This window comes from Mandrillus leucophaeus, unplaced genomic scaffold (genome assembly GCF_000951045.1).
Source record: "Mandrillus leucophaeus isolate KB7577 unplaced genomic scaffold, Mleu.le_1.0 Scaffold301, whole genome shotgun sequence".
Classification (NCBI taxonomy): domain Eukaryota; kingdom Metazoa; phylum Chordata; class Mammalia; order Primates; family Cercopithecidae; genus Mandrillus; species Mandrillus leucophaeus.
The window spans coordinates 3159700-3182631 of NW_012103155.1; the positions used below are offsets into that span (position 1 = coordinate 3159700).

The window sequence follows — 22932 nt, forward strand, 5'->3', positions numbered from 1 at the left end:
ATCTCGGCTCACTGCAACCTCTGCCTCCCAGGTTCAAGTGATTCTCCTGCCTCAGCCTCCCAAGTAGCTGGGATTACAGGTGTGTGCTGCCACACCCAGATAATTTTCTGTATTTTTAGTAGAGATGGGGTTTCATTGTGTTGGCCAGGCTGGTCTTGAACTCCCAACCTCAGGTGATCTGCTTGCCTCAGCCTCCCAAAGTGCTGGGATTACAGACGTGAGCCACTGCGCCCAGCCATTGCTTGACGTTCATTTAAAGAGTCTGTAACCCCAGGTTGGCTAAAGTAAATACATTTTTGGTAACTGGAATTGGTTCTTGCTGGAGCAAAGATAAAGGAAGAATTAAAAATAAAAAATAAAAAGTCTTCAGCTAGCCTCATGGCATAGATTAAGAAGGGGAACTTATTCTCTCACAACTGAAGCCCCAACTCCAGCTCCAGATGGCATTCTAATCATTATGAGCTGTTATAAAGGAATAATTAGAAATAAAAACCACCCAGCATTAGCCATCAAGAATCTCTTCTGTTTCCTTTCACAGCCTAGTCTTTTCACCAAATGGCTTAGGAGGCAGCCATAACTACCCCCTTTCTATATCCATCATCCAGGCTCTTTCTCTTCGCTGCTGTATTTTCAAAACTTAACACATGGACACGTGACTGACAAAAAGTAGAGACTCAGGCCAGGCATAGTGGCTCACGCATGTAGTCCCAGCACTTTGGGAGGCCAAGGAGGGTGGATCATTTGAGATCAGGAGATCAAGACCAGCCTGGCCAACGTGGTGAAACCCTGTCTCTACTAAAAATACAAAACAATGAGCCAGGCATGGTGGCACACACCTGTAATCTGAGCTACTGGGGAGACTGAGGCATGAGAATCACTTGAACCCAGGAGGCGGACGTTGCAGTGAGCCGAGATCACGCCACTGCACTCCAGCCTGGGTGATAGAGTGAAATCCTATCTCAAAAAAAAAAAAAAAAAAAAGTAGAGACTGAATTTAGTGTGCATGGGTAAACAAAATAGGGGTCGTCATTACAGTCATAAATACACAACTAAGTGTTCGTTATTAAGTGGTTCACTGGTAGACATACCAGAAAGAACAATAAAAAATTACTATGACAATGAATTTTAAAATTACCATTAAACTTGTGGAAACATGTTTATATTTTAAATGTAAAAATAAGTGTGCTAAAAATCACTTTGAGTGCCCTTATAAGAAGGATAAATGAAGGGAAAGACTTTCCCCCACAGTATGGAGAAGGAGCAGCAAACATGTCACGTAAATGTATACTGGATGCAGTGTGTTGATATGGGTTTCTTTTCTTCTCTATTATTTTGTCTGCCCCCTAGTGGAGTGCTTATGAGCAGGGAAAATTTCAAAAAAGGCAAAATGTGGGAAAACAAACAAAAACACAACAACAATATAAAACACAAAGCACAAAGAGGTTACCTGTACTTTGAACTGCAAATCAGTCACTCAAAAATAGAAAGATTACTTATGAATTCCTATAAAACACTTTTGTCCTAGAAACAGAACTTTTGTTTCAACTTGGGTAGGTCAACTATTTCCTTGTGCACCTTTGGACTTTTGATCATTGCCTTTTAAGGAAAAGCTGACATCTTTGATTGCATCTAGGTAGTATATTGCTTTCTTAATATTTAAGAAGACAATTTACTGGCTGCTAGTTTCTAGATTGACACGGTCTGGCCACTTTTGGTTTTCAGATGTCCTAGACATGAATAACAAACAAAATCATTTCCATAAAGACAACTCTGAAAAATCTAAGATTTCATTTCCACAGTATTTCAAAATCAAAGAGCAGGTAAAGTAAAAGACACATGGTTCAGTGATGGCAGGCTGTGTGACTCCTACCAGAAAGCACACTCATCTAGACGGGGATCTTTCTGTCTAGAAAGGGTGTGGGTTTTGTCTGTCTCTCCTCTAAACCAACTGCCCATTTTACTTAATTTTTTTTTCTTGTAAAGATGAGATTTCCTCATGTTGCTTAGGTTGGTCTCGAACTCCTGAGCTCAAGCGATCCTCCTGCCTCAGCTTCCCAAAGTGCTGGGATTACATGTGAGTCACTGCACCCGGCCAGCTGCCCATTTTATACTAGAGTTTTGTACTAACATACACAGTTATTTAAATATGAAGATAACAGACACTACAACTAATTTATGTAAACAACCAATCAGATGGCCCGCCCACCCACCTACCCCCTACCATGATCAGTGACATAAATTTTCAAGACAGACAGCCAGGGTTATACAAATGACACACACTGAACAAAACATCAGAAAATCATCCCGAAAGAGAGATACAAGTAGTGGATATAGTTTCTGGCCTTAAATGATTCAGTGTTCTATTCCTTGATTTCTAGAGCCAACAGAATGCATAACTCATGATTATTATAAACAAAATAATTGGAAAGGCGATTCTAGATTTTCTCTCATATTTAAGTACTTGAACATATAAAACTTCCCCCTGCAACAGCAGAAATTCTGCTTCTAAAAACTGTGTAAAAATCAAATGAGAGATCCACACAAAAAATATTCTGAAATGAATAAAGGTGCGTTTATTTCCTTAATTATCATTTTAACACCCTTCATAAAAGTGCATTAGTATGGTAATTTTGGCAGGTTCTAAAAGCAGTGAGCTTCCAATGATTCATGACTACATCTTACATGTATATAGTATCAGCTTCAAACACCCTCACCAGCTTTTTCATGTAGGAAACAGAGTAGTCTGAATCAGAGTAGATGAAATATTCAAAGGTTTATTTTATTTAATAAGCAAATGCTCAGGATAGAGCAACCCAGGACTTGAAAGTGTCTGTTCTCAGACTGTTGTGAATGCTATGGAAGGTGGGAGGGATGAGGAATGAGCCTACATCCATCTTCCTCTGTTCATTTATCTTTTCCCTTTGGACAAAACCCTTCAGCCACAGGAAGTATCAAGGAAGACAGAATAAAACTCTTCTGCTTCTAAGTCCTTTTTCCTGTCTCTGCCATTGCTCATATCTCTATTAGAAAGGCAAGAAAAGTCAAATTTCATGCAGGGACCTCAGAAAGACATATTTTAATTATCAAGGTTCATATGTCAGGAGGAAGAAGGTGGGGGAATTTCACAGCTCTCTACACTTGGATATGGATGCTTGGGTTGATTTTTAGCCCTTGTCTGTTTTACTGCCAAAGTATAGAGGGTAAAATAGCTCAAAGAATTTGTTTTCTTAAAATTTCCTATATTTAGATTATGACATCACCGCTAAGTTTTAAATACACCAACATTATGATATAATCCTTAAAGTATGTTTATACATCTAATTTAATGTTTTGGAGTCTGTTCAAATTATTCATTAAAATGAGTAACAGGAAAAAAACAATGAAGCAGCAGCTGTTTCATCTGTACATCTGATTTGTAGCATGTAGTGTATTTATAGTTAAATAGAGCAAAATGGGCTACTCAAAAGAATTTTTCCCACTCCCAAATAATTAATTATATTGTAAAAATCACTGCAGCATCATTATTATAGAATTAAGTTTATACAAGCTGGACTAACCTTTTTGTGTGCTCTGAAATTAAATTACCACATTAATCACAATGTGTAATCATATTTTTTGTTTTTTTTTTGCTAGTTTTGGTAGCATTTTGTCTTTCCAATCAGACTATAAGCTACTTGAGGGCAGAGATCTTGTTTAAGTCACTACTGGTCCACCAAGCTCCTGTCACATTAGATGAAATAGTAGGTGCTAGAAGCAAATATTTACATTAAAATATTCCGTCTCCTTGCAAGAGAGTATCAAACTGTATAGAAGAGTTTATCAGGCAACATAATAACCCCACCCCAAGTTCTACCTACCTTCCCTGCTAGTTATTCTTGTCTTACCCCTCCCCACTTTACCTAACCCCCACTCAATCTCTGCCTTTCTCTGTGTTTGGGCAGAGGTCGGAGCATTTATTCCCTGTGCTTCCAGCAGTGCCTCCTTACATCCCTGACCACTGCACCCCGGGTGGCCACTCTTCCACTGTCTCAGGGCTCAATAAGTCTGTGGACACAGTTTTTAAAATTAGTATTTATTATTTCTTCCTCTGTCCCTCAACCCCAAGAATGTAAACCACCCATAATACCGTAAGTAGCCCATTCCTTATAGTATGCATTTGAACTATCTGGGCTGAATCCAGTCTCTTATCAGGACACTGAAAGAGAAACCCCGTATTTCCAAATAATATGTTTATATATGACTTATCTCTTTTACATATTATCTACTGAAGTCCTGTCTTGACAGCTTACCCACCTCCTTTACCCCAATGTAGTGGCACCACACATTCTAGTCCCTCAACCAGAAGGACATTAAGCCACACGATTGAGCTGCTGTTTTTAATCAGTCTTAGAGTACATCTTCTAGCTCCTTGGAACAATCAGTTTTCATCCTTTCCCCCCATCTTTCCTCATGCCCTTCCACTCCTAATTTCCATCTGCTGTATCTACAGTTTACATTTTCAAGGTTCATAACATTTACAGTCTGTTCTGTAACCAGCTCAACTTTCTATTGTTTTTCACTCCAAAGGGTGAGTTAAAGAGCTTAAAACCAATAAACAGCATTTACAGTATCATGACCATGGATGAGTCTTTCCTTAAGGTCCCAAGTAGGGTTAGGAGTACATTTGCTTCTCTCCTTGTCCAGGGTCAGTGTCACTACCCCATGCCATTTGGCAGAGAATGCTCCTAGGGTCAAGTTTTAGTGGATTCTCCTTTCTTCACCTCACCAACTACCTTTATCAGATCTTCAACTTTCCCCAAGCTCCCCATTACACTTCCTGTTGTCACCATCCCCTCCTTTCCTGGGTCCCCCCTCTGCTGGAATCCTCCCCCCCTCATCCACATGCCCTTCTCCTTCAACAGGAATGGGTGCTGACAAGACTGGCACACAGATTTCATCCTGCAATTTCCTATGCTGCTCTCCCGGGGGCGGGGGGCAGTCCCTCAATCTCAGCAAGCTGTGCCTTCTCCTTTCTTGACTTACTCCTCATTTTGTTACCCGCAAGTCTTTAGAAAGGGTATGTGGAGGGCATGCTTTAAAAGAGGGAGCACAGTATAATGGGTAATAACAGAGTTCTATAATTCACCTCATTTAAAAGAACGTGGTTTCAAAACTTCGTATTTATTATAATCCCCTTTTATAATAGAATAAAGGGAACAACATTTTATAAGCTCTCACAAACATTTTAGGGAGAGTTACAATTAAAGGTCTTTAACTTCCAGTGCTATTTGCATCTAACAATCTTATTCACCATTTAAGCTGCAAAAATACGAATCCACGAAAACATGGATTTCATGTTCAAGGTTCCTTTTATGTACTTATCTGTGTATTTGTTAAATAGAATTCATTCAAATTTTAAAATATTCTTTTTACAAAAAGAAATCGAAAATGCCATCAACTGGCAACTTGTATGTCTCTGGAAAGGATAGTTCATTAAAAAATAATGATTATATTTAACCTGTTCATTCATTCACTTATTCAAAAATATTTATTGAACACCTACATGTTCCACTGTTCTAGCCGCTGGAGGGATAGTGGTTCAAGAAACAAAACTCTGCCTACCTCGGCAAACTTAAATTTTAGTGGAAGAAGACAAAAACAGGATTAATTTTAGAATTCTATAAATGCTAAAAATTAAAACTCAAGTTGATCTGAAAGTCCTAACCTTATCTAAACAATTGGGGAACTGTTCTAACACTCTCATACGATGTGTTTAAGTAGACTAAGCCACGACTGTTCTTAACACGGTCCCTATGGGCAATGACAATTATCAAGCTCTTAGGATCAAATCCTGGGAGCTGTATAGGCTTGAAAACCCAGCAATCCTGTCCTCTCAAACATCTCCATCAGCTAATAAGATGAGGTAATCAATGTGCAGCTTTACTGTGTAATCTTCATGCAAAGCCATTACTTGAGTCCCCTGACATCATCAAATACCCATCCTAGAACACTCATCACTCCAGTCCAATATCCATCAATAAAATAAACAACCTGAGTACAAAAGAAGGAAAAAGAGAGAATGAATTACACTTCATTAAAAATTTTCCAGTTTTTTAACCATTGTCTACATTTTGTAAATAATTGCTGTCCTTTCCCTACTTGAAAGAACAAGTAGAATAAAGAAGTATTAAACATGAAGAAATGTATTTAGGAACCCAACAAATGTTTGATGCTGACAATGATGATGATTAAATTAAGTGGCTAAGGGGGACAGAATTGCTTGACCTAAAAATAAAGATACAAAATATGATGCTTTTGTATACACATGATCAGTTTTCTGAGGGAACGCAAGTTACATATAATGTATATTCAGTTAATACTACTTGATGATAAAAATTTATTTCTGCAATAGAAAATAAACAATTCAGGCTTTTCTTCAAATGGAAGCATTTAAATTGGACACACAGATTAACTGAGGTGGGTTCCCAAGGGAAGGACGGATGTCAACAATGGACTTCCTTGAAAAACCTCCAGCTTCCCTTTTGACCCGAATCTTTCTCCTCTTCTGCTGACTACCTTTGTTTTTTTGTTTTGAGACGGAGTCTCACTCTGTCGCCCAGGCGGGATGGAGTGCAGTCGCATAATCTCGGCTCACTGCAACCTCCACCTCCTGGGAGGAGTGTTTCTCCTGCCTCAGCCTCCTGAGTAGCTGGGACTACACGCGTGTACCATCACGCCCAGCTAATTTTTTTGTATTTTTAGTAGAGACAGGGTTTCACCATGTTAGCCAGGATGGTCTCGATCTCCTGACCTCCTGATTCGCCTGCCTTGGCCTCCCAAAGTGCTGGGATTACAGGCGTGAGACACAGCACCCAGCTGCTGACTACCTTTCTTATTCCTGTTTCCCCTTCCTTCTAACATTATCTTCCACATCTTTTATTTCCACTTTATTTCTTCTTCTGCTTGTCCTAAGTATATAAAAGGATTTTTGTGCTTGCCTTTTTTTAAGTGTCATTTAATTTAAAGAACTTTGACTGTCCTTTTCTTAACTTACAAAGCAGCTGTGGTTAAACTTTTTTATGTTTTCAAGGATTTTTCACATTTGACTATGGGCCTGTCTTTTCTTTTTTTGGTAAAGCAGGCACCATTAAAAAGAAAATGACCCTCCACTCTTGATGCAGAAATCAGAAAAATGGTCTTTAATAATCTGGACATTCGCCACTGGAAAGCAAAAATTAGTTTAGATGATCTTTCAAGATTTTTTCCAATGCAATAACAATTATTAACATTTGCTGAATACTTATTAAGTACCAGACATTGTTCTACGCACTTTATACATTAACTTAATCCTCATCACAGACCTATGAGGTAGGCTGTAATTTATTCTCATTTATAGATGAGAAAATGAGTCACAAAGACATTAAGTAACTTAACCAAGGTCATACTGGAAATAGTAAAGCCAGGATCTGAACCTAGTAGTCTGGCCTCACCCAGAGCCAGTGCCCTTAACCACTTAACACTGTACTATTTATCTATGACAGGGGACAGCAAACCTGTTTGTAAAGGGCCAGATCATAAATATTTTAGGCTTTGTAGGCTACACATGATGTCTCATATTCTTCTTCTTTTTTTTTTTTTAAAAAAAAAAACCTTTGTAAATGTGAAGAACCTTCTTAAACAGTATCAGGCCCACAGGCCATAGTTTGCTACCCCTGGTCTACGATTTTATCATTTCATATGAGCCAGTCTGGTATTTATCATGTAGACAAATTTGGACAGAAGCAAAACTGAAAGATTCTATGTAGGCAGGCTTACAGCCCACAGTCCACAAATGCCCAAGAGCTACCAGTTGTGCATAGTCACTGAAACAGTAAAGAAAATGCAAAATTCAAAATCAAAGAACTGCAGGTACTTTGTGGACATATACATGGAAATATAGCCCATAGACATGAAAAAGGTACAGCTATCACTAACAGAAAGTAAAAATCTCAGTAAGCTTTAACAACCTAGTAAGCTTTAACAACCTAGTATTTCAGAAGTGAAAAACTTCACCTATTCATCTTCTTTACAGATGGAGAGCGATATACAATAGTAGTTGGGCCCAGCTTACTACTGTAATCTGCTCAAACTGAGGTATAGTAACAGCATCTGTATACCACACAAACGCATTCTTCAGAGTCCCTTATAAACACAAATTCGTTGTTGCATTATCAAAATATTCATTATCTTCAGTGTCAGAAGCTAGAGAGTAGGTTATCAACTATTAACTTAGGACTCCTGAGGAATTCAGAAATCACAAACATATTAATGTCATCAACCCATATTCTTTCTCATCATCTGGCAAGATCCTACTCTTAACATGTCACCATCACCACTTACCACTCTCTTAAGACTTCCAAATTTTTGAAGTCAGTTTTGGTGGGTTTCAAATATCTTACCACAATCTAATTGTCTTTTAAAAATCAAAAGCTCTGTTTCAACAATGCAGCAATCATTTTGATGAACGCTATCAGAAAGTAGAAATTTAAGCGTTAAACTGGCTTTCAACTCTACCACATCAAATACTTCAATTTACAAACCCCCTCTCTCAGAAAGAGTACCTTAGAAAAAAGCATTTTGACAGAATTTGGTTCAAATTATATACTGTTAATTATTTTTACCATTCTTGTGGGGTAAAAATAAAAACTGGGGAAATAGACTCACTTCTACTTTCTTCCCTATTAACTTGGGACCATCTGTTTAAAATAACTGCAGCTATTTTCGGTAGTTAGGCAATGAACTACTTATAAAAACAAAAAACAGATGCCTCCTCTTTAAGATCACTCCGTTATCAAACATCTGAGCATTACTTGCACACAAAAGCATGTAGTGTATGTTACTTGTCAAGAATAAAATTGCAGATTTAAAAAAATATCATGTGGCAGCTCAGGACATTATTTCATTTCTTATAATTGTTTTTGGCAGTTGCTAAAAACACAAGAATAAAGTAATGTAAGGAGGTAATTCATACATGTATTTAAAAATACCTGTTTTAACACTAGCTCTCTGACTCACAACTTGGCTGTCCTTAAGAATTTGGGCATTTCTTCTGTTGAGAAAAGTTGCTTAATAGTTAATTTTTACCTGAAGTACTTTCTTCTGAATGCAGAAATTCATGTATTTTACCTTTGTTTTTTCTTTGGCAACAGTGACAAATCAGATAATCTCCATGAATATCTATGTAGTTTTCCTCTTTACATGGGACAAAGTTTATCTTTTAAAAAGAAAAGCCAAGATGAATGCTTTACCTGTGCAACTGCCCCCACCTGCACCTTCTCTGTGCCCCTCTGCCTTTTTCTGCGCTTTGAAATAACTACCTTGCTCCCAAGAAAAAGTTTCTTCAGAAGCCAGTGTACTTTGTCCTTGCCAGGTCAGATAAGGGGTTAAATTTATTTAACTTTAGCAAGCCTTTCTTGTTGCCCAGATGGCTGGCTGAGAGGAAGGAAGAGCTTACAGCTAATTAGCATTCACTCCTTTTAACACATTCCCATCCCTTCTACTGCTTTTTATCCACTCTTTCTTTTCTCCCTCAAGGTTTACCTTGATTTGTAGTTCAATACTTAAAGGGCTCCCTTCCAAAAAATAATAATGCTTATGAGAGATATGTGGTATGTAGCACAGATTGTGTGTTACAGAAGCTCTTCGATTCCTCTTCCCCTAGAACAAAGACATTTAGACCATTACTTGAAATGTTATTTTGAATAAATAAATAAATAATGGTTGCATTTATTAAGCACCATGGGGCAGACCATTACCTGCTCACCCAAATCTGTTCTTCTGTTCTTCCACAATGAATGAATTGTAACTGAGCACATGGTCATCCAGGTAGAAATTACACTACTCAGTCTCTCTGGCAGCCAGATGTGGGCGGCCACATGACTTAATTCTCCCCAATGCAAAGTACATGGCAAGGATGTGTGGCTTTTCTAGGTCTGAGCATAAAGACACTGGGAATGCTACCTCCACACTTCTTCCTGTCCCCTCAAGCTGGGACACAGAACTACCGACCACCTATCTTTGACTATGTAGATGAACCCTGAGATGTAGGAAGGAGGGAGCAACAAGATGGAAGAAATCTGGGTCCCTGAATTTCTGCAAAGAACATGATTCTTTGCAAGCCTGAAATACTTACCCTTTTATATGAGCAATATAAAAAAAGTTGTGTGTCCCTTAATTCACTGTATTTTGGGGGCTCTTTGGCCCAGTAGCATAGGCTTAATCATAACTGGCATGAACACTATTATGTAGCACTGTTCTGGGTATTTTACATGAATTATCTAATTAATGAGTCTCTGAGGAAAGTACTGTTACTATTCCCAGTTTCCAGGTGAAGAAATAAAGATTTGGAGGGTTGAGAGAAAACAGTAGTGAGGTTGGTAAAATAATCAACTGCAGGTCTCTATGATGCAAAGACAAAAACCTAATCACTACACCAGTGTGCTTCCTTAAAACAAACAAACAAACAAACAAAACCTAGTTATTACTTTACAAATTATCTCACTCTGAGATTTTTCTTCTGTGATATCTCTTATATACCCAGAGCAGAAATATTATGAGCTCAAAATTAAGGGATATAAATTATATTTAGTTTGCCCACAAACACCCTTAATCTTATTATTAGCTGAACGCCTAAGTTCGTGTTAAACTCCAACACTTTGAAAGAAATCAGACTGCAGGCCAATGAGAAACAGCTTAGTGGATGAAACTTTTTACTCTACTTCTAAAATTCTATTCTGTTGCACACAAGGCCTAGATCTGTACCTCAAACCAGCACTGTGAAATATTGGATTATTAATTCAAAATGAACTTACTTTGGCTGCGTCTAATATTATGTTTATTATGAAAGAGCCCGTGAAACACTGTTACACAACACTAGGGTTTTTCTTTTAGTAATATGAGGACACACACCTTCACTCCTCCCAAACTTTTAAAGCTAAATCCAGGAGAGGTGCCAGTAAGGCATGTACTGAAGGGGGCTGGCAGAGTCAAGGGAGGAAGGGGACTGGAAATAAGCTTCTTTTATCTTTACATCATTTTGCTTAAGAATCTTTTCATCTTCCAAAAAGCTCTTATAATTAAGTGCCAGAATCCACTTATTTATTCATCCAACAAATATGTACTGAGCACTTACTGTTTGATGAGTACGCTGCTAGACACTGGATATGGAATAGTAAATAAAAGTAGAGTTAGGAGAGGGAGGTGAAGCAGCAATGTTCACACAAAGGTCATAGTTTTTATCTTAAGCTTGAGTAAAAATTCCAGAATAAATTCTTATGCTTTAGTAACTTCAAAATGCATAAACCACAAGAAAGGAGACCCCGGCACTTTCCCTCCTCATCTCTTAGACATCCCTAAGTCAGAGGTGGCTGGAAGCACTACTATATTTTATGCTACAAGCGCCTGCTGTTGAACTCACAGGTTCAACCCCCGACCACACTGCCTACTTAATATACCAATCCTTTCAATTTTTCTAAACACACATTTGAAATTTATGCTCATCCATCTGCTTCCCACCATTGCCGCCAATCTCACTAGGTTTTAATGAAAAGGAGATGAGTGAATGACATCAATTCTTGTCCAGCGTAAGCAAGTATTAGATCATATATATTGGTCTCCTCATTCTATGCTTGTTAAAAAGACAGAGGAAGGAAAAGGATTAGACTGGTACTCCATAAGCTAAATCATTCCTATAAAAATAAAAGCTCTTCTTACATTTGATTACCAACTGAGGAAAGATGAAGCTGTGAAAATACCACCTTCTGTGAGTCGAATGTGAGTGATTTTAGATGGATCTTTGTGCAGGCAGGTGTGTCCCTGGCAGGCTGGTGTGGAAAATGCTCCAATCCTTCTCTGCAGAGTGGACTGGGCAGTTTTCCTGCAGGTGGCCCAGCTCTTGCACTCACAGGGGGTTCTGCCCACATGCTCCTCCTTATGCCTCGTAAAAGCTCTGTCTGATTTCTGGCTCAGCCTTGGCTTTTCAAGGAACTGTTTAAAACTTCTAAATGTGAATATATTTAAATATTGCTTCAGGTCTGAAGAAAACAGTTAAACATATATACACATATATATATATATTCTGGCCAACAACTACCTAAAAATTGGTGTTTTAAAGATCTTTAAGTGGCACTTATTTTCAACACAGTTATTAGAACTCTAGGCTGGGTGCAGTGGCTCATGTCCGTAATCCCAGAACTTTGGGAGGTGGAGGTGGGTGGATCACCTTTGATCGGGAGTTTGAGACCAGCCTGGCCAACATGGTGAAGCCCCATCTCTATTAAAAATACAAAAATTGGCTGGGCGTGGTGATGCATGTCTGTAATTCCAGCTACTTGGGAAGCTGAGGCAGGAGAATTGCTTGAACCCGGGAGGTGGAGGTTACAGTGAGGAGAGAGTGCTCCACTGCTCTCTGGCCTGGGCGACAGAGCGAGACTCTGTCTCACACACACACAAAAAACTCTATTTGCATTTGCACTTAAAATCCTCCAGGTGTTAAATTACATTTTTAGTGAAACAGACTAAATTGTAGGTAGCACTGTTTGTAGACAGCATCACTGCAACACTGATCAACAAAATAGCCACTAGGCACCTGTTAGACAAAACTGATCAGTCAGATCTGGACCTGGCCTCAGATTCTGTCTCTGCAAGATTAGAAACATATATGGAATAACTATAATCCCACACAGAAAGCAGTAAGTACCTCGGGAGTTATATATAGTGCTTGGTATAATTTAAAAAGGGGGCATTCAAAAACGGAGCACTTATCCTTAGGTTGTAAGGGTAGGGGGTAGGGGCTGGAGAGGGAAATACAGATGTTGAAAGGTGCCAAAATGAAGTCAGAAACCCCCTCTGCCCAGCCATGAACGTTATACCATGTGCTAAGCCATAGTCCCAAATCCCCAAAGCCTTTGGACAGAAGCAAGGAGACAACAGCAAATACGTGCTGATGGCAAAGTACAGAGCAGGCACAAGGTGTTTCTGTTGGGCTGGAATCTATAGCGTGTGTAAGATTGTGAAGGAAGACAGGATAGGATCAAGATCAGGATCAAGGAGCAGGAGGACCTTAGGGGCTTGGCTTTATTGAGTAGGTAATGGGGACTCCTTGGAAGTTCTTTAGACCGGACTAATGTAAGAGCCACACTTAGAGGAGGTGACTGTGGAGGAGGGTGAACGTCCAGGCAGGGAGACCAGTAAGAAGTCAATGGGAGGAAAGAGTCTGACCTACCAGAGTGGCACTGCTGATAAGCAAGAATCGAACGCAAGACACAGCAGTGAGCTGCAGGAAGAGGGAAAAGTCCAGGAGTTAGGATGTTCCACTTTAAAGATGGAAGCTCACGTCAGTAAGCAGCCTTCTGTGCCTTCTTCCCTTCACCTCCATCAGGCTACTTCATGCCTGGCTCCTCAAATGTGTCCCTGAACCTTACTTCTTCAACAATCACTTGCCAGGCATGGTGGTTCATGCCTATTATCCCAGCGCTTTGGAAGGCCAAGGCAGGTGGATCATCTGAGGCGGGGAGTTCGAGACCAGCCTGACCAACATGGAGAAACCCCGTTTCTACTAAAAATACAAAATTAGCCGGGCATGGTGGCGCATGCCTGTAATCCCAGCAACTCGGGGGGGCTGAGGCAGGACAACTGCTTGAACCCAGGAGGCAGAGGTTGTTATGAGCCAAGATAGCATCACTGCACTCCAGTCTGGGCAAAAAGAGCGAAACTCTGTCTTAAACAAACAACAACAACAACAAAACCACCCGCATACCAACTCACTGCCCCATGGGCCACTAGTATGCCTAAGTACAAAGTTCTAACTCTACATTTCCAAGGTAGTGATTCACCCTTCTTACCATTCCCTTTACTGTGGCAGAGACTACCAGTTGCTCCTCTCATATTCATTTCCCCATTGTCTATAGTAGACGTCAACAAAAAAATATTCTGTAAAGGGCAATATAATAAATACTTTAGGTTTTGCAGGCCATATGATCTCTGTAGCAACTACATGTTGTGTATTACTAATCTGAAAAGCCAAAGTCTTCTAAAATCTGACACTTTTTGGGCACTGACACAACACTACAAGTGAGAATTCATATACCTGACCACACGTGACAGGTTGTAGTCAAAACACAATCAAAATTTGTTTCATGTAAAAAATTTTGTAATTTAAAATATTGTATAAAATTGGGCCAGGAGCAGTGGCTAATGCCTGTAAACCCAGCATTTTGGGAAGTTGAGGTGGACGGATTGCTTGAGCCCAGAAGTTTGAAACTAGCCTGGGCAACATAGCAAGACCTCATCCCTATAAAAAATCAAAAAATTAGCTGGGCATGGTGGTGCATGCTTTTAGTCCCAGCTACTGGGAGGCTGAAGTGGGAGAATCACTTGAGCTCAAGAGGTCAAAGCTGCAGTAAACCATGATCACACCACTGTCACTCCAGCCTGGGTGACAGAATAAGACTCTGTCTCAAAAATAAAAAATATTATTTATACAAAATTGCCTTCAGGCTATGCATATGGTGTACTTAAAACATATATTTCATATTAGACTTCACTCTCATCACCAAGATATCGCATTACGTATTCACAAATATTCCAAAATTCCAAAAAAATCTGAAATCAGAAATACTTCTGGTCCCATGCATTTTGGATATTCAACTCTTCCATTGTCATGTGAAAGCAAGTAATTTACACACAAATGGGCACACCTGTGTTCCAACACACTTTTTTAAAATTTATTTATCACTCTATTACCCAGGCTGGAGTGCAGTGGTGCGATCATGGCTCACTGCAGCCTTGACCTCCTGGGCTAAATTGATCCTCCTACCTCAGTCTCCCAAGTAGCCGGGATGACAGGTGCACACAGCCACACCTGGCTAATTTTTTAAAAAAATTTTTTGTATAAACAGGGTTTCACCATGTTGCTCCGGCTTGTCTTGAACTCCTGGGCTCAAGCTATTCTCCTGCCTTGACCTCCCAAAGTGCTGGGATTACAGGCATGAGCTACCATAACCGGCCAATACACTTTTATTTACAAACTATAGTTAATTTGTAAATAATTTGTGGCTGGCTGACTTGGCACTCAGATCAGTTTGCTGATCTTGTTCTACAGTAACAGAAGCTCTAGCAGGGTGTCTTCTAGCTAATAATTACATTTCCCAGCCTCCCTTGGAGCTCGCTGTGGTCATGTTCTGGCCAATAGGATGTAAATGAAAATGATCTGTACAACTTGTAGATCATCTCCTTTCCCTTGGGGTGAAATAAGAACATGATGAGCCATCTTTGACTGTGAAGATGAGGGCAACTCTCTCAAGATGGCGGAGAAACAAGAGGAAGGAATTTTTCTATTGAGGTACCATGCTAGTCCTGAATCAGTATGGATCCCTTGAGCTCTTCTGAGAGGAGGAAAGCACCAACAACCTCTTAACTTCTTTAAGTCACTGTATTTTGGGCATCTTTTCACAATGATTTGCATATTGGAGTTAAGGTCAGTACATGAGGCTGTAATTAATTCAGAAAAGAAAACACTGTTCCAGGGCTGCAGAACCCCAGTGATCAATCATAAGCCTACACAGCGAGGTCAGATGACTTGGCATCGATCTATCATTTTCATAAGAACTAATTAATATCTAGTGAGGAACTAATAACTGTGCCACACACTTATATAAAATACAAGCTCTCACTTATGTTTAAAGAATTGTGATTATTTTTACAGAGGAGATTCAGAGAGATTAAGAAGTATGTCCGAAGTGATACTACTCCTAAGTAGCTATGCTGATATATAAACTCAGGACACAGGACTCTCAAACATGTTCATTTCCCCAAATGAAATCTCTTGGGTCAAGGACAAGCCACTGTGTTATTACGAGTCAATGGCTCTGTGACTGCAGGTTTCCATTTTTAAACTGCAAACTGCCACTAAGAGCCACTGACTAATGGCTCCCATTGGTTTAATTACTACTCCCCCTTAAAAGCCAAGTAAACCAAAATGACACAAGGTTAAGTGACTTAGCCAGATTCCTTTGAAAGACTTCAAGGATGCCAAAATGTGGATTTCATCAGACAGCCCCACTAGCTGCCAACTCGGTCCCAGCTACTGCCATCACCTCCTCCTTCACTGCCCATTAGAAGTTAACTGCCTGGATACTTGCTACACCACACTGAACAGAGCCTGCAAAAACTAGCTGCAAAATACACCAGCAGAAGGGAAGAGTTCTCCCCTCTCCAGGAAAGGGTGAGCAATCACCCTAACATGTGCTGCTGCCCTAGTCTGTCGGGTGTAGCATTTGTCTCTGTTGGGAGCTTGGCATCCATCATGAGGACCATCTGGTTCCATTTCCCTGACAGCCACAGCCTTTCCTGTCCTATCAAGGAAAGTCAAGTTCACCCCGAAATTACAGCACAGCCAATAGCACCAACTTACCATGGCAGATGAACCCAAAATTTAGTTGCAAAAAACTTGAACCTTACTTCAAATTTAAAGGAAAGAAATGTTTCAAAATTATTTCACTTATTTTTAGTGGGATAAAAGTTGATGTTTTGAAAACTTCATGAACAACTAATTAAAAATTAATTATTATAACTAGTTATTGCTATGCCAAGGATTATACAGTTGAAGAAAATGTTTTGTTATAGAAATGCAGTAAAGAATAAACAAGCCTATCTTGAATAAAGCACAAAGTTAGCATGTTCTCAATTTCCCTTTTAAGCCAATTATTTCTATAATTTAGAAGGAAGACCTTACCACCAAAGTGGACTTTTGAATTTCACATATATTTTTATATATATATATGTTTTGTTGTTGTTGTTGGAGACAAGGTCTTGCTCTGTCACCCAGGTTGGAGTGCAGTGGTACGATCATAACTCACTGCACCCTCAAACTCCTGGGCTCAAGCAATCCTTCTACCTCAGCCTCCAAAGTAGCTAGGACTATGAGAGTGTTACCATGCCTGGGTAGTTTTTTCACTTTTTTGTAAAATAGGTCGTACGAGGTTGACCAAGCTGGTCTCGAACTTCTAGCCTCAAGTGATCCTCCTACCTTGGCCCCCAAAAGTGTCAGAATTACAGGTGTGAGCTATTGTGCCAGGACTATTTGGCATACCTTGAACTTTTTCCACAGCCAAATTATAATGGGTACAAAACTATGCAGACATTTAAAAGAAATATTTTTCAAAAATATTTTGGGATGTGGAAAAATGTGCTCACATATATTGTTATGTTAAAAAAGCAGGTTTCAAAACAGTTTATAGTCATTCTTACAAATGAATAACTATATACAGCTATATAAATATGTATAGAAAAATGAGTCTGGAAGTAAATACCTCAACATTTTAACAGCAGTTTTTCTCTGAGCAGTAGAGTTACAAATAATTTTTCTTTTCTTACACTTCTCAGAATTTTCAAAATCTTCTATAACAAATGATAAAAGTATACATTTTTTAAGGACCTAAGTATAAAGAACATGACATTTAAGGCACAGCTTCCTCCTTTCATTGAGTTCTATAAGAGGACGAAGAATGTGGTTTTGGAAACAGCGCAAGTTATTCTGTGTCCAAATCATATATATAAATCTCAGAAACACACATTTTAAACTGCACATTAAGTCTCAATGATCTGATGGTGGCCATTTCAGAAAGATCAGAGGGGTCCCATAACATATTGAAATACAGAGCCTCTGGGGAGTGGGCCCAAACTCATTAAAACACACAGCTATTATCTACATTTTATCTCCACTAAATTGACTTAAAAATGGAGAGGAGAGTGTGTGTAGCACTCAAACATCTGTGACATATCATTATGGAAGAATATTTCTAGGAATTCTTATTCATAATTAGTACTTTCAAACTGAGAAAACAGCAGAAAACAACTGTTAAATTAAAAAGAAGTGCATGCATGTCACAATTTAGCAATTGCCAAAGTCAACTAGCAGTTTCTATTTCACAATAGCAGTTACAAAAACCATAAAAATCCTCACAATTAGGGAACAGAGTCAGAATAAAGTTTAAACCTGGAGAATGTTACTTTCTCTGCACTCTCACCCATCATAAACCATAACAGGGTCTGAGGCCACGTATTTACTTGCAGACATTGAAAAAAAAAAAAAAACTTAACTGCTCAAGCTAACAAATCAGTGTCCCAAGTTTCACACTATTGGTCATATGATCCTCCAACTGTTGTTTCTCAGACTATCTTCCTCTGACAGTCTCTTCTTTCTTTAAAGCCAACAGATCAACAAAATAACCTAAACTAACCAAGCTCTTTCATTTGTTGAATGATGGAACCTCCTAACAGAGCAAAACAGGACTTTGAAGGTAGTATTTCAGGAAAAAGAGAAGGTAGGGAGTTTCAGGAAAATGTCTGATAAAATTCCATTGCTTTTCCAAAATAACAAAAGCATAGTTTCCCCAAGTCCCAAATACAAAAGCGAAGCAGAAAATAAAAGCATGTTCTTTTTACACTATTCCTGGGGGAAACACAATTTCACTTGCTCTTTCAATGAATACTTTCTCCATAGTATTATTTCATTTCCACCAGAAAAAAATATGTAAACTGAATAATTCCTAAATGTTTGAGAATATATCTGTAATACCTAAAGAAATATACGGCTTCACTGAGGAATTCTACCTGCCTTAAATAAATATTTAGTTAACTGAAGAAGAGATGTTTCAACAAGGAAATAACAATGAAGAAAGTGCATAACAAAACAGCATTAGTCTGTCTAACCAAAGAACAAGCAAAATGACAGCCCGGCGGCATAAAGGTTGTAGAGTAAAACAAAAAATGCTACCAAGATACTGAATAAGATTCTGATCTATTAGAATAAAAATGATGAAGAAAGCAAACACACCTTTCATGTGAGCGGCCTAAAAAGGCAGCTTCTCTGTACCTCTGACTTCCAACATCCTGTTCATGACTAGAGTCTAGGAAAGTAATATATGACCTCAGTAATGCTGGCCTGGCCTACACCCAAGTCAGTGACTTCAACTGCTCCACATCAATAACAAAAGCCATACAGAGTTGACGTGTAGGGAGGGTGGAAGAGATGGAAGACTCCAGGGCAGGCTTCTAAAAGCAAAGCCATCTCCTGTTAAAGAAACTAGCCAAGTACTGTTCAGAAACAAGAGCTTCTTCAAGTGGACATATCGGTTGTCTTTATAATGCCTATAGCTATTCCACTCGGTTTTAAAAAACGGTCTTCAATGAACTCTAAGAACAAAATGCTCCCCCTATAACAGACTGGAGCAAAACACCACCTCCCAGGGACTTTATATCAATTAAGGTACTTGATCTCCAACAACCCAATTAGGTAAATGCCATTAGTCTCAGTTTACAGATAAGGAAACTGACCTAAAAGTAGGAGACATTTCAAGAGCACAGTTAGTAGACCCGAACACAGGCTCTTGGGCTACAGAGGCCAAAGGCTGAACCACTATACCCGGTGATATCACGCTGAATCTTTCTAGTGCTTACATCCTGTCTGCCTAACACCTTAAAGAGGCTGCAGACGCAGCAACTCCCAGGGCTACAGTCTTGTTGCTGTCACATGTTCCCTGGATTTGAAGGGAAGGGCAAAAGCTAACTTGCATTGAGTACCTACTGTGTGCTAGCCCTTTCAGAAAAGACAAATTCCCTGGTGATATAAGCATTATCATCATTATTCTTATATTACAGATGAAAACTAGATTCTGAAGGTTTCAGTAACTTGCTTAATGCAAGGGAGAGGTAGCGCTGGCATTTGAACTAAATCTGTTCGTACGTGGCTTATGTTCCTCCCACTACAGAAAGTGTCCTACCTCCTCAGTCACAGGTTGATCCCCTAAATGGGTGACTTCTCCCACAGTCAGAGATGATCTCCCATATTTTAACCAGTCATTTTACATGTGAATGCTATTTGAACTACTGGGAAGAACATCGAGAGGGAGGAAAGATAGGTCAGTAAAATTCCAACACAACAGCAAAAATCTTTCAACCCACAGAAAATCCCCACAATTAGTTAACGGAAAGCATATTTGGCATACACTCAGCACTGCTGCAGAGAACCATCAACTGTAAATATACGTAACTATTTCTTTCTGGTGTATATAAACTAAACATCTGCAAATCATATTACATTTTCAATGCAGTAGAGGAACTCACTATTGAAAAGAATTCTGTTGGCTAGGAGTGGTGGCTCAAGCCTGTAATCCCAACACTTTGGGAGGGCAAGGAAAGAGGATCACTTGAGGCCAGGAGTTGACCAGCCTGGGCAATCCAGTGAGACTCTGTCTATTAACAAAGAAAAGAAAATTGTGGTTAAATTCCTTTGTAGGGTCCAAAGTTCTTTTATAATAAACAATCCTCTAATTTACTTTCTAAGTCTTTGAATTTTCCAAAGCAATTATATTCTATTTTAGGCAGAACTATGGGAATATGTAATAATCCAAATTATTTTACATAAGCTTGGGATGTAGGTCTGCCTTAAAATTGAAGAAATGAATCATTATATATGTCCAAACTTTCTCTAGCCTGTGGTTACATGAATTGCTAAGTTGCCTGTCATAACAGCATATAAATTAATTTGATTTTATAGCTTGACTAAGAATATCTTGAAATAAAAAGAGTACTAGAGATTCAAAATCTGATAAGTAAAATAAAGATAGTACCATGAGACTTTTATACACAGAATGTAAAAATAAGAGAGTTTCAAGATTCAATATTCTTATTTTATGAATAAAAAAACTGAGGCCCAAGATTTAAATGATCTCTTAGACTTAACCAGGGCCTATGTTAGAAATTCAATGGAAGAAACAAAACCAGAATCTAGTATGCTAACGCCTAATTCAAGGTATGGTCCAGAATGGACCCCCTCTGATGATCTAATACTGTATTGTAAGCCCCAAAAGAGCAGAAACTGTGTCATATTGCTGGTTCTCTCCAAGCTCCTACAAATTACCTTGCGTAATACATATTCCTGGCCAGGCACAGTGGCTCACATCTGTAATCCTAGCACTTTGAGAGGCCAAGGCAGGATAGCTTGAGCCCAGGAGCTCAAGGCCAGCCTGGGCAACATGGCAAAATCCTGTCTCTAACATACAAAAAAGTAGCCGGGCACTGTGGTGTGCACATGTAGTGCCAGCTACTCAGGAGGCTGAGGTGGGAAGATCACTTGAGCCCAGGAGGTCGAGGCTGCAGTGAGTGGAAATCATTGCAGTCTAGCCTGGGTGACAAAGCAAGACCCTGTCTCAATCAGTCAATCAATCAGCCAGTCAATCTAATTATCCCTGTGGTGGGAGAAGGGAATCAGAGGTGGCTGATATTGTAGGCTACCTCCTATTTCATTTCTAGCCTTTATAGTTTGTTAGCTCCTAGGGTCTCAGCACATAGTTATGCAAAATCAGTGTTAACTGTACCCAGGGAACAGAGCATGGCAAAACCCAGATGTATCATCTTAAGGATATCTTTAAGGACTCAGGATTGGAAGGCAGGAGACACCTGCAAATCAGTTAACCTATCCAGCTTAAGATTTCTCTGCAAGAGAATGAATAAACTATATTTTTTGTATCTCTAAGTCCTCTTCTAACATTAAATGTTATTGCTGTGCCTGTTTCCTGAATTTTATACATTTGACACAAACATTAATACTTTAATAAACCCTTTTCAACTTGGCTCTTTGTTTGCTGAATTATATGCACAACTCTGTTACATACATAACACTGAATTGTGGTCCCCAGCAATCCCTACCCCACCTTAATGAATGAGGCTTTGGTCTGCAATGGCCACTGAGTCTCCTTTTTTTTCATAACACAATTTTTACCAGAAAAGTTCCTTGGGTTTGGGGGATTTGGCCCCTATCACTTCTAGTTCCTGGCATCAGGGCCTAAGGCTAGGCCAGTGACGTCGAAAATACTGTTGGGAGGCCATGGTCTCTCCAGAGAGGCTGCCTCTGTTTGGTCTCTAGTGAGACCTTGAGCAAATGAATGCTGCTCAGACTACTGGGAGATACAAAGGGTCAGCTGCAGGGTCTGGCAGTGGGGAGCTGGTCCCAGGCCAGAGGTACAAGGTCAGAGAGAGGTCAGGGCTTGGAGTATTAGCTCTGTTGTATAACCTGAAACTTGAGAAGGTGGTTAAGAAAGAGATACTCAGACAAGGAAAAAACAAGAGAGGTTTAGAGACTAGAAAAACGAGAGAGAGAGAGAGAGAGAGACTGACTTTGAAAGTTCCAATAGGCTGTATCAAAAAAGCAAATGTTTGTATTATCCCTGTGAGTCAAAATAACATGCATTTATTATATTTGTGAATGAAAAAGGACCTTACTAATTGTTGTTAAGCATAAAGATTTGTGTTACTAATGTACGAGTGTCAAGAAAAAGAAAGGCCAGGACACGGGATTTTCATAACTAAGAACCAGAACATATATTGTATATTTGCATAGGACTTTACAGTTTGCAAACCACCTTCACACAAATTCTGCTCTGATCCACACAACTATCCCCATGACATTAAAAGAAACAGGCTTGCGAGTATGATTTACTTGTCCAAGATGTCCACACTGCTACACATCTACACATCTACAAGATGCCCAAACTGCCACACACCTGCTACATCTTCAGGTCTGCTGGGAGTTCTTCTACCACACCACTAAGTCTCTTCAAAACTACTTTTCCTCAAAAACAACCCTTTCAGAGAAACAAAATTTATCCTTATTCATTTTTACAATTTTTCAATTTTATTTCATTCCTAGTATTGAAAGTTGCTATAGGTTTAGTATCATTAAACAGTGTTTTTATATGCTATGCATCATTGCCCCCTGTATGGCAAAGCGTGTGAGTATATGATGAGTTAAATAATCTTTGAGGGCTAATCTGGAAACTTTGCCACCACATGTACTATACTATTATTTCTATGGGACGTTCTGTACCAAGTTCCATTCAACAGACCTAAAAGAGA

The 22932-nt window shown here is 39.2% G+C and overlaps 1 protein-coding gene across 3 annotated transcripts in view; it reads right to left on the bottom strand.

Moving 5' to 3' along the window:
- The window catches only part of GAB1 (GRB2-associated binding protein 1), a 128841-nt gene that overhangs the window by 65168 nt on the left and 40741 nt on the right, over nt 1–22932 (bottom strand). Inside the window, exon 1 of one of the 3 annotated variants that reach the window (XM_011987159.1) lies at nt 18854–18939. The exons of the other annotated variants lie outside the window; for them this stretch is intronic. The gene's annotated coding sequence lies outside the window, so the exon portion shown is untranslated. Of the gene's footprint in view, nt 1–18853; nt 18940–22932 lie in introns of those variants that run through there. 3 annotated transcript variants of the gene reach the window in all.